Source organism: Etheostoma spectabile, chromosome 9, assembly GCF_008692095.1.
Source record: "Etheostoma spectabile isolate EspeVRDwgs_2016 chromosome 9, UIUC_Espe_1.0, whole genome shotgun sequence".
Lineage (NCBI taxonomy): Eukaryota > Metazoa > Chordata > Actinopteri > Perciformes > Percidae > Etheostoma > Etheostoma spectabile.
In genome coordinates this window covers 703307-726661 of record NC_045741.1, presented here as the reverse complement: position 1 = coordinate 726661, position 23355 = coordinate 703307, and the positions used below count along the sequence as shown (strand labels likewise).

The 23355-nt window shown below is 39.6% G+C and overlaps 1 protein-coding gene and 1 pseudogene across 1 annotated transcript in view; both read left to right on the top strand.

The window, feature by feature from the left end:
• Positions 1 to 12084: 12084 nt before the first annotated feature.
• uck2a (uridine-cytidine kinase 2a) overlaps positions 12085 to 23355 on the top strand; it is a 22047-nt gene continuing 10776 nt past the window's right edge. The window contains exon 1 of the mRNA XM_032525697.1: positions 12085 to 12095. The gene's annotated coding sequence lies outside the window, so the exon portion shown is untranslated. The remainder of the gene's footprint in view (positions 12096 to 23355) is intronic.
• LOC116695716 (mediator of RNA polymerase II transcription subunit 8-like) overlaps positions 21141 to 23355 on the top strand; it is a 6877-nt pseudogene continuing 4662 nt past the window's right edge.

Sequence of the window (23355 nt, the reverse complement as noted above, 5' to 3'; positions counted from 1 at the left end):
TGAGGGCTAGATGCGACCCATATCAGAGGAAAAACGAGGAGCCTCACAAACTAGAGGTTTGACCACTGAGTTCACAAGTCCCCTGTTCTTATGGTGGCAACAGTACTGCAACTGTTCACTCGCTGCAGTTGTAGCTCTTTCTGTTGAGTTTCTGCACAGCTACAAGAATAGAAATGTTCTCACACACACACACACACACACACACACACACTCGTTTGTTTGTGTAGCCTTGATGGCCACAGAAGTGCTGTGTTTTATATTGTTTTGATTAAAGGGTAATGGAGCTGCTGCCCCCGCGACCCGACACCGGATAAGCGGATGAAGATGGATAGATGGATTAAAGAGTGACAGAAGGTGATTTCCAGCATAAGTCTGGAAATCTACCTTCATTATGTGCAGGAGCTTTGACTCAGCTCTTTCTCCTCCATCTTATTCCATAACTTATAAATATCTTCTGCCATTTCAATTCTTTCCATAAAGTTGTTACTTCCGTTTACCGCTGACAGTGATGTACTGTTGGGAACAGTGATGTCGGCTGTGGCTCGGTGGTAGAGCGGTTGCCTGCCAATCGGAAGGTTGGTGGTTTGATTCCTGCCCCTGCAGTCATTGTCGAAGTGTCCTTGGGCAAGACACTGAACCCCGAGTTTCCCCCAGTGCTGCGCATCGGAGTGTGAATGTGTGAGTGTTTATCTGATGAGCTGGTGGCACCTTGTACGGCAGCCCCGGCCACAGTGTGTGAATGGTGAATGTATCCTGTAGATGTAAAAGCACTTTGAGCAGTTGTTAAGACTGGAAAAGCGTTATATAAATACAGCGCATTTACATGTCATGTACACCATTCTTATTGTTATTTCCCTATGTTTTATTTTTTGTGTAAAGATATCACTTGCTGCTGACAATGGTTGTCTGATAGCCTTTTCCTGCAGCTGCGTAGCTGGAAAAGGTTTCTGCAACCACATTGTGGCCCTCTTATGTCAGACAGCACATTATTTGCAGCTTGGAGAGAAGACTGTTCCTCCACCTCTGGCCTGCGCAAGTGATTTACAGCGATGGCATAGACTGAGAACACAGGTGGGTGGGTGTAACATAAGGTTGTTTATTTAGCCTACTCTTTTCACATGACTTAAGGATGGATGATTCAAATGCTGCTCCACACACACACATCACACACACACACATACACACAGCAATCATATTTTATTCTGAATGTTAGGGAATCCATCCAGAACCTGTGAGTGATGTGGTGGTGCAAAAGCCAACAACAGTGGGCAAGAATGGTCTTAGGTCTACATTGTATCAGGCGTACTCAGGTCAAGCGACAATTTATGTCCATTTTACTTTTACTATGAAATCAAATGTTAAATGAAATGGTTGACTTACTGTATTTTTTCTTACTTTAGGACCATTTCCTGACCCTAATTTAATGGCTGCTAGAGCCAAGCTGCGTGAGGTGCAACCCCAGCCCACTCCATTCAAACTTGGCCCTGTTCCACGTGGATCCCCCCCTATCATACCATTGTCCACCTCCAATGGAAACATCCGGTGACCTTATCCTGCACCACTTGGCTCCTGAATTTCCAGCTCTTCTTCTTCCTTTGGATCAGCATACTTTCTCTAACCTGGACTTTGTTCCAACATTGCACAAGCAACTAAACCTACAGTCATTGCAAGTGTCACCACAAATAGCCAGTGAAATTGAAAAGGGAACCAGGGAGAAGTCCAAATGTCCTACGTGGGCGCAGTTACCTCAACCACGGTTAACTGCCAGTCGCTTTCAAGAGACTTGCTCTTCCTGGGAGGGAAATGCGGATCCAAAGGCTGGCCAGATGATAAGAGGCTCCAGAAAGAAAACTGCTGCAATGATATGAGGTCTGAAGAGTCAGAAGTATGGACCAATTATTAGGAATTAATGCAAGTTAATGTGATGTCTGTTGGATTTGTCATTCCCCCAGAAGCACCACATCTTGGGGCTTGTCCAAATAGGGTCTGTGACCTTTTGGAGCACCATAAAACATGATACTTTGCAGGTTGCGCACCTTAAGAGGGAAAAGGGCTTTGTCAGCCTGAGGCAGTCACACCGGTACTACTGGCAGGTTCAGGGACAATTAGCAGTAACGGACCTTTAATGGTGTGGCTTTGTCACAGACACTCAGGCAAATTTATATGTTGAAAGAATTTGGCAAATTGATCCAATCATATTCAAAATGAAGGACAAATTAGACCTTTTTTACTACAACACATACATTATGTGTACTTGGAATCACACTGAAATAATAAGATAAGACTAAATTGTAGAAGATTGTGCACATGCACAAAAATATTTGCAGATTCACAAATTTCATTTTTCACAAAACAAGTCAGTGCAACATATGCACAGCAGATATATTTATATTGGACTAAAAAAAAACGGTTAACTGAAAAAAGAAAATTGCAGAACAAGTGAGCAGAACAAAATACATAGAAAAAAATTGGCATCATATTGCTTACATCCTGATTGAAGTGGTAACAATTAACCATTGAGGTGTTTGGCCAGGTGGCACATATGTTGGCCATTTAGCTCATGTGGTGTCATTTTGAATGGCAGTGTTTTGAAATGGCAAAAATGTGACTTTATGTCAGATTGTTGAGTCTTATGCAGAGAACCATGGTCAGTGCAATTAAAAAGTGCCATTTTGAAAATGTGTGTTAAGCAGAAAATGTGTTTTTACTTTTGGAGACTTGATAAGAAGTTTTGCTCTCTGTGTGTCAGTTTAAAAAAATTGTCATTTTAGTGTGTTAATTAGTAATTGGAAAAAACTGTAACTGTCATTAACTGTCACATATGTCTTTTATTAATCAGTTGCATATGCTCATTCAACATTTTACATGTTCATGAATTAATCTGTATAGTTAATTTATTCAGTTAATCAAGTAATTATCCTGTTGCCTCACTAATGCTCCTTGCCTTGCTTACTGGTAATGTAAAAAGTAAAGTGAATTGCAATAAATCAGTTGTTTATTCAGTTAATGGCTTTTAATGTCAATATACTGTATTAATCAGTTGCTCCTGCTAAACAAGGCCCAAAATGATACTGTTCTATTTACAGCAGAGAAAATTCAAAGTGTGTTTATCACAATATTAAAGATACCTTCCCAGGTAGTGTGGTATGTGTCTTTCATTTCATTCATTTTTAACAAAAATAAAATGTACACATACACACACACACTAACACACACACACACACACACACACACACACAAAAATGCATAGCAACACACCAAAGAAAAAAGAACAATATCTATACAGTGTAACAAATAATATTACAAATATGATTAAAATCAATAATTTCAAAAACTGTGCTTGTGATGATTCCCAACCCTTATTCAACTAACTCATTCATTTATATAATAATAATAATAAATTGAATGTGTAATGCACTTTATATTTATGCAAAACCCAAAGTGCTACATGATAAAACAGGTAAGTGCTAAAAAATAAAACTACATGGAGAGCATGAAAATAAAAAATAAAATAAACAAAAACAATAAGGAAAAGGGCAAGAGTTCAATCAAAGGCTCTCCTAAAAAAGTGTGTTTTAAGGCCACGTTTAAAAGTATCCACAGTCTGTGGTGTCCTCAGCTGGTCAGGGAGAGCATCCACAGTCTGTGGTGTCCTCAGCTGGTCAGGGAGAGCATCCACAGTCTGTGGTGTCCTCAGGTGGTCAGCTCTTTATATGTCTCAGGGTTTTGACACGTCAAGGCCCCACAAAGAAGAAGAAGAAGAAGAAGAAGAAGAAGAAAAAAAAATTAGGGAAAAGATGCAGGAAAAGCTAAACAAGGAGGAAAAGGAAACATGGAAAAATAACAAAGCTGAACAAATGAATCACCTTGAACCAGAAGATGCCATATTCCTGGTTAATGCGTTCCTGGATGAGTGCCATCATTGTGGACACAAGGCTGCTGTAGTGATGTGTAGGGACAATCACTCTACTGCACAGCCTGTGACCTTTCCACACATGAGGCCCTGGTCCTTAATAACAGAGCATCCATGGTGGAGGGGTTCTTCAGACACCTGCCACCATCCGCTTTTATTCAGCAGCATGAGGGAGGGAAATTCTCCTATCATGAAAAAGGTAGTTTTTAAGTCTCAGGTTGTATAGGCTGTTTTACATTTTACACAAACCCTGGTTTACTCCAACAAACATGATGGACAAAGTTTTCTTTGACAGAAACAACACCCTCACTGTTGAGTTTTTGGTTTCATTTACTCAAATATGTAAATTAATTCAGCTTTTTAGATTACATGTTACCAATCGTTAACAAGCTTTTCCAAGGGTAAGCCAGTTATTTTAATTGGAATGAATGGTAACTTTTTTTATTTTTTTCATATTGTGTTTTTGTTTCTTTTGAACAAGAGATAAGTGTTTTTCTCTGAAACATCAGGGAGCTACAACCTCTTCTTTCCATCAGTAAACTGCTCCTGTGGAAAAACCTTGCCAGTGACCATGAGTGATCTGGTTGAAAGTGGTTACTGGACAGCCACTGTCAATTTTTAGACCTTGTACATGGACTTGAATTCCACGTATGAGGATCTAAAAATCACTGCCACACGAATGACAAGACAAGAATTTGTCAGCATGCTCCAGGGTCCAACAAAACTCTTTGGGAGAGTGAGTGGATTCATCATTTAAGTTTTCATTTAAGTAAGTCATTTGTAGCTTTAAGTTAAGTTCATCTTGTTTGGATCACTTTTTAAATAACTGATTCATTGTTAGGACTTGTTCTTACAATCCTCAAAGATTCAGCATACATTTCTTGACAGAGCCCTTTTTTCATCATCACCATGGTCTGAAGCCAATCTTCGTAACAATTACTTACAGTTTTGTTTTTTCACTTTTGCTCTCAGAGTGGTAAGATACAGTGGTGTGAAAAAGTGTTTGTCCCCTTCCTCATTTCCTGTTCCTTTGCATGTTTGTCACACTTAAGTGTTCGGAACATCAAACCAATTTAACAATAGTCAAGACAACACAATAAACACAAAATGCAATTTGTAAAGAAGGTGTTTTTTATTAAGGTGAAAAAAATCCAAACCTCATGGCCCTGTGTGAAAAATGATTGCCCCCTAAACCTAATAACTGGTTGGGCCACCCTTAGCAGCAACAACTGCAACAAGCGTTTGCGATAACGTGCAATGAGGCTTTTACAGCGTCCTGGGGAATTTTGGCCCACTCATCTTTGCAGAATTGTTCAATTCAGTTACATTAGGGTTTTTGAGCTGAACGGCCTTTTTAAGGTCATACCACAACATCTCAATAGGATTCAGGTCAGGACTTTGGCTAGGCCACTCCAAAGTCTTCATTTTGTTTTTCTTCAGCCATTCGGTGGTGGACTTGCTGGTGTGTTTAGGATCATTGTCCTGCTGCAGAACCCAAGTTCGTTTCAGCTTGAGTACACAAACAGATGGTCGGACATTCTCCTTCAGGATCTCTTGGTACAACGCTTGTTGCAGTTGTTGCTGCTAAGGGTGGCCCAACCATTTATAGGTTTAGGGCAATCACGTTTTCACACAGGGCCATGATGTTTGGATTTTTTTCACCTTTAATAATAAACACCTTCATTTACAAATTGCATTTTGTGTTTACTTGTGTTGTCCTTGACTATTGTTTAAATTGGTTTGATGTTCCGAAACACTTAAGTGTGACAAACATGCAAAGGAGCAGGAAATGAGGAAGGGGGCAAACACTTTTTCACACCACTGTATGTGGGGCCACAAAGCAGAGGGCTTTCCTCGAATGGGCCTATGCCAAATTTGAGGTTGACAAGCTGTCTCAGGTCCAGCACTATCAGTGTCCTGCATGCACACCCTCCATGTTGGCAGTTGCAGTGGATGGAAACCGCGTATTATATTGTTTCAAAAGCCAACAAACAAGGAAGGAAAAATAAAAAAAACAAGGAATGAAGGAAACAAACAAACAAGGAAGAAAGGAAACAAACAAACAAACAAGGAATGAAGGAAACAAACAAACAAGGAAGAAAGGAAACAAACAAACAAGGAAGGAAGAAAGAAAAAACAAACAACCACAGAAGAAAACAAGGAAACAAACAAACAAGGAAGGAATGAAGGAAACAAACAAGGAAGGAAGGAAACAAACAAGGAAGGAAAACCACAAACAAGCAAGGAAGGAAACAAGCAAACAAGGAATGAAACAAACAAACAAGGAAGGAAACAAACAAGGAAGGAAGAAAACAAACAAGGAAGGAAGAAAACAAACAAGGTAGAAAACAAACAAGGAAGGAAGGAAACAAACAAACAAGGAAGGAAACAAGGAATTAAATAAACAAGGAAGGAAGGAAACAAGGAATTAAATAAACAAGGAAGGAAGGAAACAAAAAAGGAAGGAAGGAAAACCACAAACAAACAAGGAAGGAAGAAAACAACCAAACAAACAAGGAATGAAGGAAACAAAAACAAGGAAGGAAAACAAGGAAACAAACAAAAAAGGAAGGAAACAAACAAGGAAGGAAAACCACAAACAAACAAACAACGAAAGAAGGAAACACACAAACAAGGAAGGAAACAAGGAAACAAACAAACAAACAAGGGAGGAAACAAATGTGATGTGAGACTTATTGAGAAGGTTATGAAACCAATGTAAGCTATAACAAAAAACAATAGGCCCACTTATTAAGGAGTAACACAAACTACCCTTCATTAGAGAAGGACAAGCAACAAGAAAATGAAATCATGAATGTATTGGTCTCTGAGCAGTCTGCCATTATTATCATCTGGGAATATCGCTACATTAATATCGTCACACTTAATCTCCGGAGCGCGTCCTGTATGAACCTGAAGCTGAGACCACGGACGCCGCGCTGCTCATCTCTACTTTTACAGAGAGAGTGGACACTGACGCGACTCGCAAGTCTGCTGGCAGGCAATAGCCACCGTCCACCAGGCACCGGGCAGCAGCCACCGGGCAACAGCCACCGGGCAGCGGCCGCACGCCAGGCAGCCTCGACATAGTACCGTCCCTCCAGGAAAAGTCCCACTCCGCATCAGGGTGCCAGTGCAACCATTTCTAACATCTAAACGCCTTGATGCATTTATCTTGGACTCGGTTGCACGAAACCAGATTGAATTAGCCCAGCCAAGTAACCATGGAGATTTATTCTTTGCGGCTATAGCCTGGTCCAGAGCAGGCTAACAGCCAGGCTAAGATTAATCCTGGAGTCTCATGTGTCAATCAGTCGCTGCTCTGATCCGAAATAAACTGTTTACAGTTATTGCGTTGTCTTCTGCATGTGTTCTGCTTATTTTTATTAACATACATTAGCCTACTTGTCACTTTTTTGTCGCGGTTTGATTTAAACCCTACTACAGCTGTTAGATGTTAGAAAATGGTTGCACTGGCACCCTGATGCGGAGTGGGACTTTTCCTGGAGGGACGGTATTGTCGAGGCTGCCTGGCGTGCGGCCGCTGCCCGTGGCTGTTGCCCGGTGGCTGCTGCCCGGTGCCTGGTGGACGGTGGCTATGCCTGCCAGCAGACTTGCGAGTCGCGTCAGTGTCCCTCTCCTCTGTAAAAGTAGATGAGCAGCGCGGCGTCCGTGGTCTCAGCTTCAGGTTCATACAGGACGCGCTCGGAGATTAAGTGTGACGATATTATGTAGCGATATTCCCAGATATAATAATGGCAGACTGCTCAGAGACCAATACATTCATGATTTCATTTTCTTGTTGCTTTCCTTCTCTAATGAAGGGTAGTTTGTGTTACTCCTTAATATGGGCCTATTGTTTTTTGTTATAGCTTACATTGGTTTCATACTCTTCTCAATACGTCTCACATCACATTTTGTTTCCTCCTTTGTTGTTGTTTTGTTTGTTCCTTGTTTCCTTCTGTTTGTGTGTTTCCTTCTTGTTGTTGGTTTGTTTTGTGGTTTTCCTTCTTGTTTGTTTCCTCCTTTTTTTGTTTGTTTCCTTTTTTCCTCCGTTTTTTGTTTCTTCCTTCCTTGTTTGTTTGTTGTTTCTTCCTTCCTTGTTTGTTTGTGGTTTTCCTTCCTCCTTTTTTGTTCCTTCCTTCCTTGTTTATTTAATTCCTTGTTTCCTTCCTTCCTTGTTTATTTAATTCCTTGTTTCCTTCCTTGTTTGTTTGTTTCCTTCCTTCCTTGTTTGTTTTCTACCTTGTTTTTTTCTTCCTTCCTTGTTTGTTTTCTTCCTTCCTTGTTTGTTTCCTTCCTTGTTTTTTGTTTCATTCCTTGTTTGCTTGTTTCCTTCCTTGCTTGTTTGTGGTTTTCTTCCTTGTTTTTCCTCCTTCCTTGTTTGTTTCCTTCATTCCTCCTTGTTTTTTGTTTCCTTGTTTTTTTCTGTGGTTGTTGTTTTTTTTCTTTCTTCCTTCCTGTTTGTTTGTGTTCCTTTTCCTTGTTTGTTTGTTTCCTTCATTCCTTGTTTGTTGTTTGTTTCCTTTCTTCCTTGTTGTTTGTTTCATTCATTCCTTGTTTTTTTTATTTTTCCTTCCTTGTTGTGTTGCTTTGAAACAATATAATACGCGGTTTCCATCCACTGCAACTGCCACATGGAGGGTGTGCATGCAGACACTGATAGTGCTGGACCTGAGACAGCTTGTCAACCTCAAATTTGGCATAGGCCCATTCGAGGAAAGCCCTCTGCTTTGTGGCCCCACATACAGTGGTGTGAAAAAGTGTTGCCCCCTTCCTCATTTCCTGCTCTTTGCATGTTGTCCACTGTGTTTCGGAACATCAAACCAATTTAAACAATAGTCAAGGACAACACAAGTAAACACAAAATGCAATTTGTAAATGAAGGTGTTTATTATTAAAGGTGAAAAAAATCCAAACCATCATGGCCCTGTGTGAAAACGTGATTGCCCCCTAACTAATAACTGGTTGGGCCCCCTTAGCAGCAACAACTGCAACCGCGTTGTCTACCAAGAGACCTGAAGGAGAATGTCCGACCATCTGTTGTGTACTCAAGCTGAAACGAACTTGGGTTCTGCAGCAGGACAATGATCCTAAACACACACAAGTCCACCACCGAATGGCTGAAGAAAAACAAAATGAAGACTTTGGATGGCCTAGCCAAAGTCCTGACCTGAATCCTATTGAGATGTTGTGGTATGACCTTAAAAAGGCCGTTCATGCTCAAAAACCCTCTAATGTAACTGAATTAGAACAATTCTGCAAAGATGTGGGCCAAAATTCCTCCAGGACGCTGTAAAAGCCTCATTGCACGTTATCGCAAACGCTGGTGCAGTTGTTGCTGCTAAGGGTGGCCCAACCAGTTATAGGTTTAGGGGCAATCACTTTTTCACACAGGGCCATGACGGTTTGGATTTTTTTCACCTTAATATAAACACCTTCATTTACAAATTGCATTTGTGTTTTACTGTGTTGTCCTGACTATTGTTTAAATTGGTTTGATGTTCCGAACACTTAAGTGTGACAACATGCAAAGGAACAGGAAATGAGGAAGGGGACAAACACTTTTTCACACACACTGTATCTTACCACTCTGAGAGCAAAAGTGAAAAAAACAAAACTGTAAGTAATTGTACGAAGATTGGCTTCAGACCATGGTGATGATGAAAAAAGGGCTCTGTCAAGAAATGTATGCTGAATCTTTGAGGATTGTAAGAACAAGTCCTAACAATGAATCAGTTATTTAAAAAGTGATCCAAACAAGATGAACTAACTTAAAGCTACAAATGACTTACTTAATGAAAACTTAAATGATGAATCACTCACTCTCCCAAAGAGTTTTGTTGGACCCTGAGCATGCTGACAAATTCTTGTCTTGTCATTCGTGTGGCAGTGATTTTTAGATCCTCATACGTGGAATTCAGTCCATGTACAAGGTCTAAAAATTGACAGTGGCTGTCCAGTAACCACTTTCAACCAGATCACTCATGGTCACTGGCAAGGTTTTCCACAGGAGCAGTTTACTGATGGAAGAAGAGGTTGTAGCTCCCTGATGTTTCAGAGAAAAACACTTATCTCTTGTTCAAAAGAAACAAAAACACAATATGAAAAAATAAAAAAAGTTACCATTCATTCCATTAAAATCTGGCTTACCCTTGGAAAAGCTTGTTAACGATTGGTAACATGTAATCTAAAAAGCGAATTAATTTCATATTTGAGTAAATGAAACCAAAAACTCAACAGTGAGGGTGTTGTTTCTGTCAAAGAAAACTTTGTCCATCATGTTTGTTGGAGTAAACCAGGGTTTGTGTAAAATGTAAAACAGCCTATACAACCTGAGACTTAAAAACTACCTTTTTCATGATAGGAGAATTTCCCTCCCTCATGCTGCTGAAAAAAGCGGATGGTGGCAGGTGTCTGAAGAACCCCCCCCATGGATGCTCTGTTATTAAGGACCAGGGCCTCATGTGTGGAAAGGTCACAGGCTGTGCAGTAGAGTGATTGTCCCTACACATCACTACAGCAGCCTTGTGTCCACAATGATGCACTCATCCAGGAACGCATTAACCAGGATATGGCATCTTCTGGTTCAAGGTGATTCATTTGTTCAGCTTTGTTATTTTTCCATGTTTCCTTTTCCTCCTTGTTTAGCTTTCCTGCATCTTTTCCCTAATTTTTTTTCTTCTTCTTCTTCTTCTTCTCTTCTTCTTCTTTGTGGGGCCTTGACGTGTCAAAACCCTGAGACAATAAAGAGCTGACCACTGAGGACACCACAGACTGTGGAGTCTCCCTGACCAGCTGAGGACACCACAGACTGTGGATGCTCTCCCTACCAGCTGAGACACCACAGACTGTGGATACTTTAAACGTGGCCTTAAAACACACTTTTTTAGGAGAGCTTGATTGAACTCTTGCCCTTTTCCTTATTGTTTTTGTTTATTTTATTTTTTATTTTCAGCTCCCATGTAGTTTTTTTTTAGCACTTACCGTTTTATCATGTAGCACTTTGGGTTTTGCATAATATAAAGTGCATTACACATTCAATTTATTATTATTATTATATAAATGAATGAGTTAGTTGAATAAGGTGGGAATCATCACAAGCACAGTTTTTGAAATTATTGATTTTAATCATATTTGTATATTATTTTTGTACACTGTATAGATATTGTTCTTTTTCTTGTGTGTGTTGCTATGCATTTTGTGGTGGTGTGTGTGTGTGTGTGTGTGTGTTAGTGTGTGTGTGTATGTGTACATTTTATTTTGTTAAAAATGAATGAAATGAAAGACACATACCACACTACCGGGAAGGTATCTTTAATATTGTGATAAACACACTTTGAATTTTCTCTGCTGTAAATAGAACAGTATCATTTGGCCTTGTTTAGCAGGAGCAACATTAATACAGTATATTGACATTAAAAGCCATTAACTGAATAAACAACTGATTTGAGCAATTCACTTTACTTTTTACATTACCAGTAAGCAAGGCAAGGAGCATTAGTGAGGCCAGGATAATTACTTGATAACTGAATAAATTAACTATCAGATTAATTCATGAACATGTAAAATGTTGAATGAGCATATGCAACGATTAATAAAAGACATATTGACAGTTAATGACAGTTACAGTTTTTTCCAATTACTAATTACACACTAAAATGACAATTTTTTAAACTGACACACAGAGAGCAAAACTTCTTATCAAGTCTCCAAAAGTAAAAACACATTTTCTGCTTAACACACATTTTCAAAATGGCACTTTTTAATTGCACTGACCATGGTTCCTGCATAAGACCAACAATCTGACATAAAGTCACATTTTGCCATTTCAAAACACTGCCATTCAAAATGACACCACATGAGCTAAATGGCCAACATATGGCCACCTGGCCAAACACCTCAATGGTTAATTGTTACCACTTCAATCAGGATGTAAGCAATATGATGCCAATTTTTTTCTATGTATTTTGTTCTGCTCACTTGTTCTGCAATTTTCTTTTTCAGTTAACCGTTTTTTTTTAGTCCAATATAATATATCTGCTGTGCATATGTTGCACTGACTTGTTTTGTGAAAATGAAATTTGTGAATCTGCAAATATTTTGTGCATGTGCACAATCTTCTACAATTTAGTCTTTCTATTATTTCAGTGTGATTCCAGTACACATAATGTATGTTGTAGTAAAAAAGGTCTAATTTGTCCTCATTTTGAATTGATTGGATCAATTTGCCAAATTCTTCAACATATAAATTTGCCTGAGTGTCTGTGACAAAGCCACACCATTAAAGGTCCGTTACTGCTAATGTCCCTGAACCTGCAGTAGTACCGGGGTGACTGCCTCAGGCTGACAAAGCCTTTTCCCTCTAAGGTGCGCAACCTGCAAAGTATCATGTTTTATGGTGCTCCAAAAGGTCACAGACCCTATTTGACAAGCCCCAAGATGTGGTGCTTCTGGGGGAATGACAAATCCAACAGACATCACATTACTTGCATTAATTCCTAATAATTGGTCCATACTTCTGACTCTTCAGACCTCATATCATTGCAGCAGTTTTCTTTCTGGAGCCTCTTATCATCTGGCCAGCCTTTGGATCCGCATTTCCCTCCCAGGAAGAGCAGTTCTTGAAAGCGACTGGCAGTTAACCGTGGTTGAGGTAACTGCGCCCACGTAGGACATTTGGACTTCTCCCTGGTTCCCTTTTCAATTTCACTGGCTATTGTGGTGACACTTGCAATGACTGTAGGTTAGTTGCTTGCAATGTTGGAACAAAGTCCAGGTTAGAAAGTATGCTGATCCAAAGGAAGAAGAAGAGCTGGAAATTCAGGAGCCAAGTGGTGCAGGATAAGGTCACCGGATGTTTCCATTGGAGGTGGACAATGGTATGATAGGGGGGGATCCACGTGGAACAGGGCCAAGTTTGAATGGAGTGGGCTGGGGTTGCACCTCACGCAGCTTGGCTCTAGCAGCCATTAAATTAGGGTCAGGAAAGGTCAAAGTAAGAAAAAATACAGTAAGTCACCATTCATTTAAACATTTGATTTCAGAGTAAAAGTAAAATGGACATAAATTGTCGCTTGACCTGAGTACGCCTGATACAATGTAGACCTAAGACCATTCTTGCCCACTGTTGTTGGCTTTTGCACCACCACATCACTCACAGGTTCTGGATGGATTCCCTAACATCGAAATAAAATATGATTGCTGTGTGTATGTGTGTGTGTGTGGGTGTGTGTGGAGCAGCATTTGAATCATCCATCCTTAAGTCATGTGAAAAGAGTAGGCTAATAAACAACCTTATGTTACACCCACCCACCTGTGTTCTCAGTCTATGCCATCGCTGTAAATCACTTGCGCAGGCCAGAGGTGGAGGAACAGTCTTCTCTCCAAGCTGCAAATAATGTGCTGTCTGACATAAGAGGGCCCAATGTGGTTGCAGAAACCTTTTCCAGCTACGCAGCTGCAGGAAAAGGCTATCAGACAACCATTTCAGCAGCAGTGATATCTTTACACAAAAAATAAAACATAGGGAAATAACATAGAATGGTGTACATGACATGTAAATGCGCTGTATTTAATTAACGCTTTTCCAGTCTTAACAACTGCTCAAAGTGCTTTTACATCTACAGGATACATTCACCATTCACACACTGTGGCCGGGGCTGCCGTACAAGGTGCCACCAGCTCATCAGATAAACACTCACACATTCACACTCCGATGCGCAGCACTGGGGGAAACTCGGGGTCAGTGTCTGCCCAAGGACCTTCGACAATGACTGCAGGGGCAGGAATCAAACCACCAACCTTCCGATTGGCAGGCAACCGCTCTACCACCGAGCCACAGCCGACATCACTGTTCCCAACAGTACATCACTGTCAGCGGTAAACGGAAGTAACAACTTATGGAAAGAATTGAAATGGCAGAAGATATTTATAGTTATGGAATAAGATGGGAAAGAGCTGAGTCAAAGCTCCTGCACATAATGAAGGATTTCCAGACTTATGCTGGAAATCACCTTCTGTCACTCTTTAATCCATCTATCCATCTTCATCCGCTTATCCGGTTCGGGTCGCGGGGCAGCAGCTCCATTACCCTTTAATCAAACAATATAAAACACAGCACTTCTGTGGCCATCAAGGCTACACAAACAAACGAGTGTGTGTGTGTGTGTGTGTTGTGTGGTGAGAACATTTCTATTCTTAGCTGTGCAGAAACTCAACAGAAAGAGTACAACTGCAGCGGTGAACAGTTGCAGTACTGTTGCCACCAAGAACAGGGGACTTGTGAACTCAGTGGTCAAACCTCTAGTTTGTGAGGCTCCTCGTTTTTCCTCTGATATGGGTCGCATCTAGCCACAAACAACCTGCCGTCTACACATTTATAGTGACACGCAAACACACGCACATAAACACCATGAACAGTTAAAAAACAGAGACATTGGCAGAGAAAACAGCGCACTCTAGAGTCACAAAATTCGACAGGTCAAAGAATTGGTGCAACCGGAAGTACTTTTTCACAGGACCCTAGACAGTTAAGAAAGGTATGAACCTCACTAACTAATGCTACATAGAATTATGAATTTTATAGACCTATTAATGTGGTCATGTGTAACCACTAATAACACATTTTCGATTCTCTCTGCTATAGATGAACGGGATAGTAAACAGGAGCTACCACCATGAGCACCATGTTTGCAGACACTATTCTAATCGTGTTCATCTCTGTTTGTACAGCGCTGTTAGCCGAAGGTGAGTGAAATCCCCCTCACAGTTCGACAGGCAGCTTAGCACGAATGTATTTTATTACTTCATTGTCCAAAAAACACAAAACATAATGATACGTTACTTTTGTTTATTTTTACACCATTCTGAGTTACATGCGGGGGAAATTGTGAACGTTATTAATGTTATTAATGCTACTTTTGTTGCTTTTGAGGACCAGCGGTCGTGCTAGCTAGCCAGCGAATTTAGCCAACAAAACTAGCTAGCTAATACTTGTACTGACTTTACACGTCACTGTTGGTGGACAGAAAGCTCAAGGAATAAAACTTTTTTTTTAATTACATCTAACACAAGAACGCGTGTTGAAAGGTTGAAAGCAGGTCTATGGTTGAAACGCTTGTGTTAGGTCTCAGTTATGTTTCATTTCATTCCTCTGGGAAACTAGTCCTCGCATTTACCTACCCTAATTAAAGGAACAAAAATTAAAATATAATCATTCAAGTGAAACATTATCGAAGTTTTATTCTGTCTAACTGTTCATTTTGACTTTGTTAGATGGATTTATCCCCCCATCTCCACATTTTAGCCACATTTTTAAAGTTGTTTTGTAGTTTAATCCAAAGTGCTTTATAAACTCTACCTCTTCTTGGCATTCAGGAGCGTGAAAAAACCACGACCTTAAATTCAAATGTCGAGCACTTCTTTAAGACAGTAAATGCAAAAACCGTAGGGCTCTCAGTTGGAAAAATCGAATAATATTTTATATTAATATAAATCATGGTTATTTAGACGATTATAATTGACTTTGAAAAGATGTTGCAGTTATTTAACTGAAAAAAAAAAGTTAAACAAATCAACAGGGAAAACACCTTAAACTGGGAATTTCCCTTAAATCTTCTCCCCATTTAACTTAAATACCCTTAAAATAAATAATTAAATAAAATCAAATGTTGGCTAAGTGAGTTATCCCTGGCAAAACTGAGTGTGTCTTTCAGAACACAAGAAAAAATAAGAGTTTACTTGCAAAACGTAATGTGTAAAATAATGTTTTTCCTTAACCAATCTCACAATCAAATTCTTTATTGTCTTGTGCATTTGAATTCCAAGCGCACCTACATGGGAATAAGAGGCAGTTCAGCATGACTTTTAATCTATTATTGACAGTAAACAATCAAACAATAAGGCCACTCCTTTTGGAATAACGTATTTACAATGAAAATTCTATTAATACAACGTTAACAAAAAAAAACTTCCACCTGTGTACTATAGTATGCAATATGGATGAATTTCTAATGACAGTTATGTAATTGTATTGTGATATCAGTAGCCTATAAATGATGATACAAAACCATTTCTGGAAATCTGAAAAACTGGCTTTGATAAAATAATCAGACAGAATGTGTTACTGTGGCTAACAATAATTTATATTAAAACTGGAAAAATGTGACTTTATATTGTTTACCTGTTATGTTCCCAACCCTTTGGCATCCTAATATTTACTTACTATATTTTCCTGTTCGATTTTTTTTCTTCTCAGGGATTACCTGGTTTTAGTGTATCGCACTGAAAAGTACAAGAGGTTAAAGGCTGAAGTAGAAAAAACAAGCAAAAAACGTAAGTGACTCGTATGTGAACCTCATATTAATGTGCAGTGAACTCCTTCTTGTAGAATGTTTTCTGCATTATCTGTTGCTTGTTTGATATTAGTTGAGAAAAAGGAAACCATCACAGAATCTGCTGGACGTCCAGCAGAAGAAAAAATGGTAAGAACCCGTAAACTAAATGCTAAGTAATAAGTTGTGTTTACAAGTATTGACAAATTGAAAAAAAAAAATCTTGACACACTCTTATCAACAGTCATTTTCCTCACCATTGACACTGTTGTTGATAAGTATATGTCTCTGAATGTGTTACAGAGAGCAGGAAGAAAAACTGAGAACAACAACAGAGACTGTCTATGGTAAAGGGACAATGTTTACAATAAATATGTAAGTGCTAGAGCTAATCCATCAATATGTTCCATAAGAAATTAATCAATGTCTGAGGGTTTTGGTTGTTTTGGATGTAGTATAGAATACATTTTGGATAGCAACGTGACAGGCTTAACTGCACTTTACAACAATATTCAAAAATACACTAATATTCAAATGTCTCAGTATGCCAAACTTAGTCAAATGTGATCTAATTAAAATTTTCCCTTATGTTTGATGTAGGTGCGCATGAAGTCGATGTTCGCTATGGCTTTGCTTTACAGCTTGATGGGCATGTTCAACTCCATGTAAGTGTTACACGTAGTTACATCAGAATTTAAAAAAAAGCGCACCGTTTTTGTGACTTTTAAAAGTGTTTTGTGACTTTTGCCGTTGCCTATGTAAGTAGCCTGAAGGGGGGGTGGGTGGGTGATATAGCCAGGGAGAGAGTGACGGTGATACCTTTGGAGCGAGTAGGTGACTCATAGTGACAGAAACAAAGTGTCCCACCTTGGCTTTCGACCAAGGTGGGAAATCTGTAGCAAGAAGAGTTAACCCTCTTCTTTATGTCATGTTTTTAGACTAATTACTAGTACCAAGCCACGGCCCGAGCGACGTACACTACCGGTCAAAATTTGGGTCACTAGAAATTCCATTGAACCTCATATAGACAGAATACCAGATGAATCAGTTGCATGCTGTTTTAACCAGGGCAGCAGTTTTCGATTACATTATGGTTTTACATAATTGCAAAAAGGGTTCTCCAATGTTTTTTTCTGTTAGTTTTTTTAAATGATATCAGATTAGTAAACAAAATGTGCCTTTGGAACGTGGAAAGAATGGTTGTGGATATGGTCAATGCAGATATTAATTAAAGATCTGCCACCCACTCAGATCAGCTGGTATTCTGTTTATAATGAGGGAATGGAAATTTGTAAGTGACCCCAAACTTTGACGGTAGTGTACGTCTCCGTGACATGTAGTTACATTTTTGAGAGGTGACCTTAGGCTACGGTGTAGTTTGTGAACTCCACGTACCTACTACGTTGCAACGCCGTAGATTTTACGGCGGAAGTATAAATCAGCGCTTAAAGTGATGACTTTGTCTGTATTGGTCACTGAGAAAGGGGTTTTTTGTGCCAAAAGTACTATACTTGCAGCAGACTTATTCATTCTACCACTAACAGCCCTTTTGTTTTGTCCAGCTTTGATGGAAGAGTTGTGGCCAATTGCCATGTCGTGCCGCTGTCCTACATCCAGGACTGTCCCCATCGAAACCTGCTGGGGGAGGATTACACTGACTGCTCCGTCATTTCCTCTACATCCTCTGCACATGTCCATCGACAGGTAACTTCTACACTTGCAGCATTTAGACCCAGGGTGGGGTTAATACCTTTTACTGTATGTTACTATACAGTTATGGATGTCATGCATGCTATTATTGGAGGAATCGTGAGATTCTGAAGGAAACACTAAAGTTTCTGAGAATTTCAATTGAATTGTATTTATAGGGGTCAAATCCCAACATGAGTTATCTCAGGGCACTTTACATATAGAGTAGGTCAAGACCACACTCCTATATTTACAAAGACAGTTTGTCTGCTGACAGTCCCATTTGGAGCAATCAAAATGAAGTGAGATGAACAAACAGAGCATGTATCTTTTTAGATAAAAACACATGTTGACAACGTTTCCTTTTGGGGACATCATTGAAATTGGGAAAAAGTTGAAGTTGGAATAAAGGTAGTAAATTGCAATATATTGTAATATGTTTAAAATCACAATAATTGTATTGTTTACATAAGTATCATGATATATTGTATCATGAGGCCTCTGGTGATTACCACCCCTACTGGAACTGGTGGTAAGATGTCACCCATAAAAAAAATCAGCTTAATTAATACAGTTTTAGCCCATACAATGAAAGTTAATTATACGAATGCTAATAAACACTAAAACAGAACAGTTTGTCAAGATCAACACAAGCACACACGCAAGCCAACTGTCAGGCCACATCTCAAATCAGGCACATTAGCGAAACATTCATTTTTGTAGTCTTGCCCAAAACTAAAATTGACTTTGGCAAATTCATAAATGATACACCTTTACAAGAAGAAAGGACAATATTTTTTCACAGTTGTAAATGCTTTTGAGAGTATTTGTTCTATTTCTACTCCAGAATATTAGAAGATGCTTGGCCTCGCTCCCGCCAGGCTGCAACAAAACAGGCTGGAGGCTGCCTTGGACCTCCTCCCCAAGCAGCCAAGTTTCCTAATCGGCCGACAGGTTCAACATTGTTCTTGCACTGTGACTGTGCAGTCAGGGCTCCTATATCCGAGGACACCTGGACTGATCTGCTGTGCTGGAGAAAACACTGTTGCAGCTACTGTATCACACCTTCTGTTGGCTTTCTTTTTTATGTTTTGTCATTTAACTTAAGTCTCATTAGAAATTGAGGGAAAATGTGTCTTAATCATGATTACCAAAGGATACAAAGTGTCTACCTTGCATTCAATGCATGTTAAACATTGAGATTTTAATGATTAATTGGCACAGCAACATTGATCATTTGTCATATTATTGTATGACATTGTCTGTATCATTATTCTTAATATTAAAAACGTTTTATGATACTCTTAGTAGTACTTTATTAACTGTATATTTATCTGTTCAAAAACAGCATTATCTGATTGGCACTATCTAAAGTTAGACAGTACCAATCAGAAGTTATTTTAGACTCTAAACCATAAAAAGAAAGCCATTGCCAACCTTAGTAACTCCATCCTCTTTTGTCCAAACCTGGTGTTATGTTTGACAGTCAGCTTCTCTTGAATCAGTGAAATTACCCAAACCTTTTACACCATCTTCGCAATATTGTTTATTTTAAATACAGTATATTGAACAACATATAACAAGGACACACAACATAGCATGTTTTAATTGCCTCTAGTAACGGAGTACCTTTTAAGTTTGACTCAGAATAGAACTACGTTCTTAATCAAGTTTCCATTGTGTCCTTCACTAAGTGCCATAAGTATCGTGGGGAACTGATGACCTTTTGGGTAATGGGAAAGTCTTCTTTGTCTTGTGCCAAGGACTCACTCCCACCTTTTGCCCAGCTATGCCATGAACTATTACAAAGAACCCTCCATGTAATTCCATTACAGTCAGCCTCAGGAAGAGGCTTGTTGTAATGTCACATGACCGTTCCATTTCACTGTAGAAATGCCATTCAATATCCTAGGATAAAGTGTACACTATCTTAACAAGTCAATGTCACAAGGAGCCAACGAGAATGCTGGATTACATGTGGGTGAGTCATTTTGGAGCTCTGACACTTTTAACTCCTCAAAACTTCTAGTCACAAGCCTTGCTTTTGGTACTAATCCGAGTGTGTCTTTGAGTGCACACCTCATTGGTAGTAGAAAATGCACTTTTTTCTCTTATCCCCAACTTTTTATAAGTTTTTTGTGGCTCTTGTTTTGCTCAGTCAAATGATCCACAATTTTGTTACAAATGCATCCTGCATAACATCTGTGTTGTTACGAGTACAGTAGTTCTATCTGTGGATTCTTGTGGTTGACATGTCAGTTAACTCTATAGTGCCTGCACATTACTGGGCTTAAGGTGAACGCATTGACATGTAGTTTTGGCTACCCAGCCAACAACTTTTAGCTGTTTTTAAAATAAATGTGTCTCTATCTCTGTATCTCACAATTGTCTATTTTAACTGACATTGTTTTTTCTCTGGACCAGTATGTGTCCTCTGGTCTCTTGTTATTTGATTGTTGCTCTGCTCGTTCTGCATCCTAGTGGTCACAGTGTGCTCCATTGCCCTAATTCATGCTGTGTTCTCTTGCTGTGCCCTATATTTTTTGTTGACAATCTCCAATAATGTACCTTACAGGGTGAGGTCAATATTAGAGAGTTCATCTCAGGTGTTTGTGCTTCCAGGTGGTGTGTGGACATCTGCCAACAGTATGTGAAGAGTCAGAAGATGTGGAGCTGTGTTAGGATGCAAAGAAAAGAAGAGCAAGCAAAGGCCTGCACTGCGAGGGAAATCACCATGTGGGGCCAGCACAGTCGTATAAAGAAAATCCGAATAAAGTAAATATCAAAGATAAACAAAGAAATGGTGCTGGACCCGAAAAGATGCCGCTAATCAGAGAATCTGCATGGACAAAAAAAAGGGTTTTTGGCATTTATTTCCATAGTAAGTGGATAGGAGATTTTTGAGCATTGTAATATCGGTGAAGACTTAGATCTACACGAGGAAGGTATTGCAAAACTCAGACAATTGGGATCTGGGTATAGTATGGCCACAGTCATATTAGTGAGATCAATTTGGGTGGTACTTTTAGTTACACTCCGGAAGAAGGTGCTACAGTAAGGACTAGCTAGCTAGTTCCAGAAGGGGCCAGCAAAAGCAACATTACGGATGTCGGCTGCCGTAAATCTCTAAGGGAAGAAGAAAAAAAGAAATAGGAGAAAGACAACGTGAACCGGAAGTGGTTCTGCTTGACGATTTGGACCATTTCATTCCTCCGTCGTTAGTTGTAGTTCAACAATGAAGGTAAAGGTCTTTTATTGCCCATGTATGCCCTTTACACTCTGATACTTTTTATATTATTACAGGTATTTATCTTGTGCACATGGTGCTTCTGATTTACTTATTTGTAGAGCCAGGCATATTATAATAAGGTAACTAACGTTACGTTCTGTCAAAGCTAAGTTGTAAATGTTAACGCTAACGCTAGGTCAGTTCACGTTCAGGTAACCGTTAGCTAGTTTACCCTAACTGTTACTGGGTCACCTAATTAACGTTCAACTTCAACTACTTAATTCTAAAAGTAATTTTAAAACTTGGTATTGACACATCTGTCGTTAGAATTTTGATGTGTTCGGTGTGCATTTGGCGTTTTTGGTTATCACATAACTAGAACTTTTCCTTTTTTCTCCCATAGCAACGAGAAGAGAAGCAGTTAGAAGCGGCGGTGGAGTCTCTCATTTCTCGGGTAGCGCACGTCAAGAACGCTTCTTCACAGTTCATTTATAAGTTGGAAATGAATATGCGGATTAACCTGGTAAGTAAGCGTTTTATTTCAAAGAGTTCAGCTATATATTGGACGTTTGTACGTTGAAAATCCGCTTATCTAATTGCTATGTATCATTTTCTATTAAAGGTATAGCAGCTAGTAGCTAGCGTTAAGTAATCTTTCCTCAAAATCAATGTATCAACTAATTCAAAAAGTAATCATTTCAATCATAACTTATGACCACGAAAAGTGTGGACGGTGTCTGTATCTACAGAGACCCTGCCTCTGCTTTTTTTATTTACTTTGCTGTGGCTGAACATTTCTGGTGGTAACAAACCGTAACAGTGAAAATAGCAGCCGGAAAACCCAGTGTAATGTTCCCTACTGAATGTCAAGGTTTTCCACCACCAATATCTTTTATTGTAAGTTTTTTGTGATGTGTGTTTGTCATTCAGGCCTCTGTTTTGGACAACTTCGCTCTTTTATCTGGTCAGCTAAACCTACATAAAACTGCTCAAGAACGAAGAGAGACACCTTCTTCGCAACCAAGTTATAATACCACTGCTCTGTCTCCAGACCGAGATGAGGATTTAGCAGTGAGTATAAGAGCCTCCGACTGATGTTTCTTTCTGTTCTTGATGTTAAAGCAATCTCTCTGCCTGTTCCGTTCAGGGCCTCTGATTGTATCCCCCAACGAAACTCACAGAGCAGCGTGTCCAGTCTTCAGCCATGAGATTGTACCAGACTACTTGCGGACCAAGCCTGATCCAGAGTGGAGGAGCAGGAAAAACAGCTGATTGCAGAGGCGGCACGAATTGGTCCAGAGGGGCACAGGTCTGGAACCCCCTTTACACAACAATGGCTCACTCAGGGTTATACCCAGGTTGACTGTGTGTTTGAACGGGTAACCCCCCTCGATTTTCTGGGCTTGCGACCCAGGCGCCAGTGGGTTTGATCAAGGTAGATTTAGACTAGGGTCGTATTCCATGTGAATTGCCACGACCTGGGTCACTAACAGCCAGGGCGGGGCAAATATGGATTGGAAATAACGGTGGAGCAGTCGTCAGTGGTCGCCGCCTATGTTTGCCGTACACTTAAAAAAACAACACCAACAACATCAATTTTGTCTCACTGTGCTTATGCTAAGTTTTCACCATAAATTGCATAAAACTAGGATTATTTTCAGCAGAGCGGAGCGGTTCAATTCATTTCCAAACAGACCGGACAGTGATGCCCAGATGTTTAATAGTCTTAATAGCCTTTTGCAGAGTGGTAAACATAAACGTATGACATAATTGTTTAATTGTCTCACCGCTGCGACTCTTACATCCCTTCTTTGGCACAGACAAGTCTGCAGACTGCTGTTAGTGCGGCTCTGGAGTGCTTATCTCTTTTTTTTTTTACTTGTCTTTTTAAAAAAATGTTTTTACTCGTATGTAAAATAATATGTAAAGTCATTTTTTTGATGGTGGAATTTCCGAAACACTATGTTGTGGTAAGATGAGACAAGGGGGGAAACTTGGGCAACATTCGGTTACTCCTAGATCACATGTCAGGGACAATGAGATCTATTCGATCCGCCTCCCAACACCTAACATGTCCTATGTTCAGTAGGAATGTTGTGCATCTCAAGAGATTCAGGTATTTAAGGCTCCTTCATGATAAAGGCAATATTAGGTTTTAGGGCGCCTCAATACTTTGCAAACCCAAATGC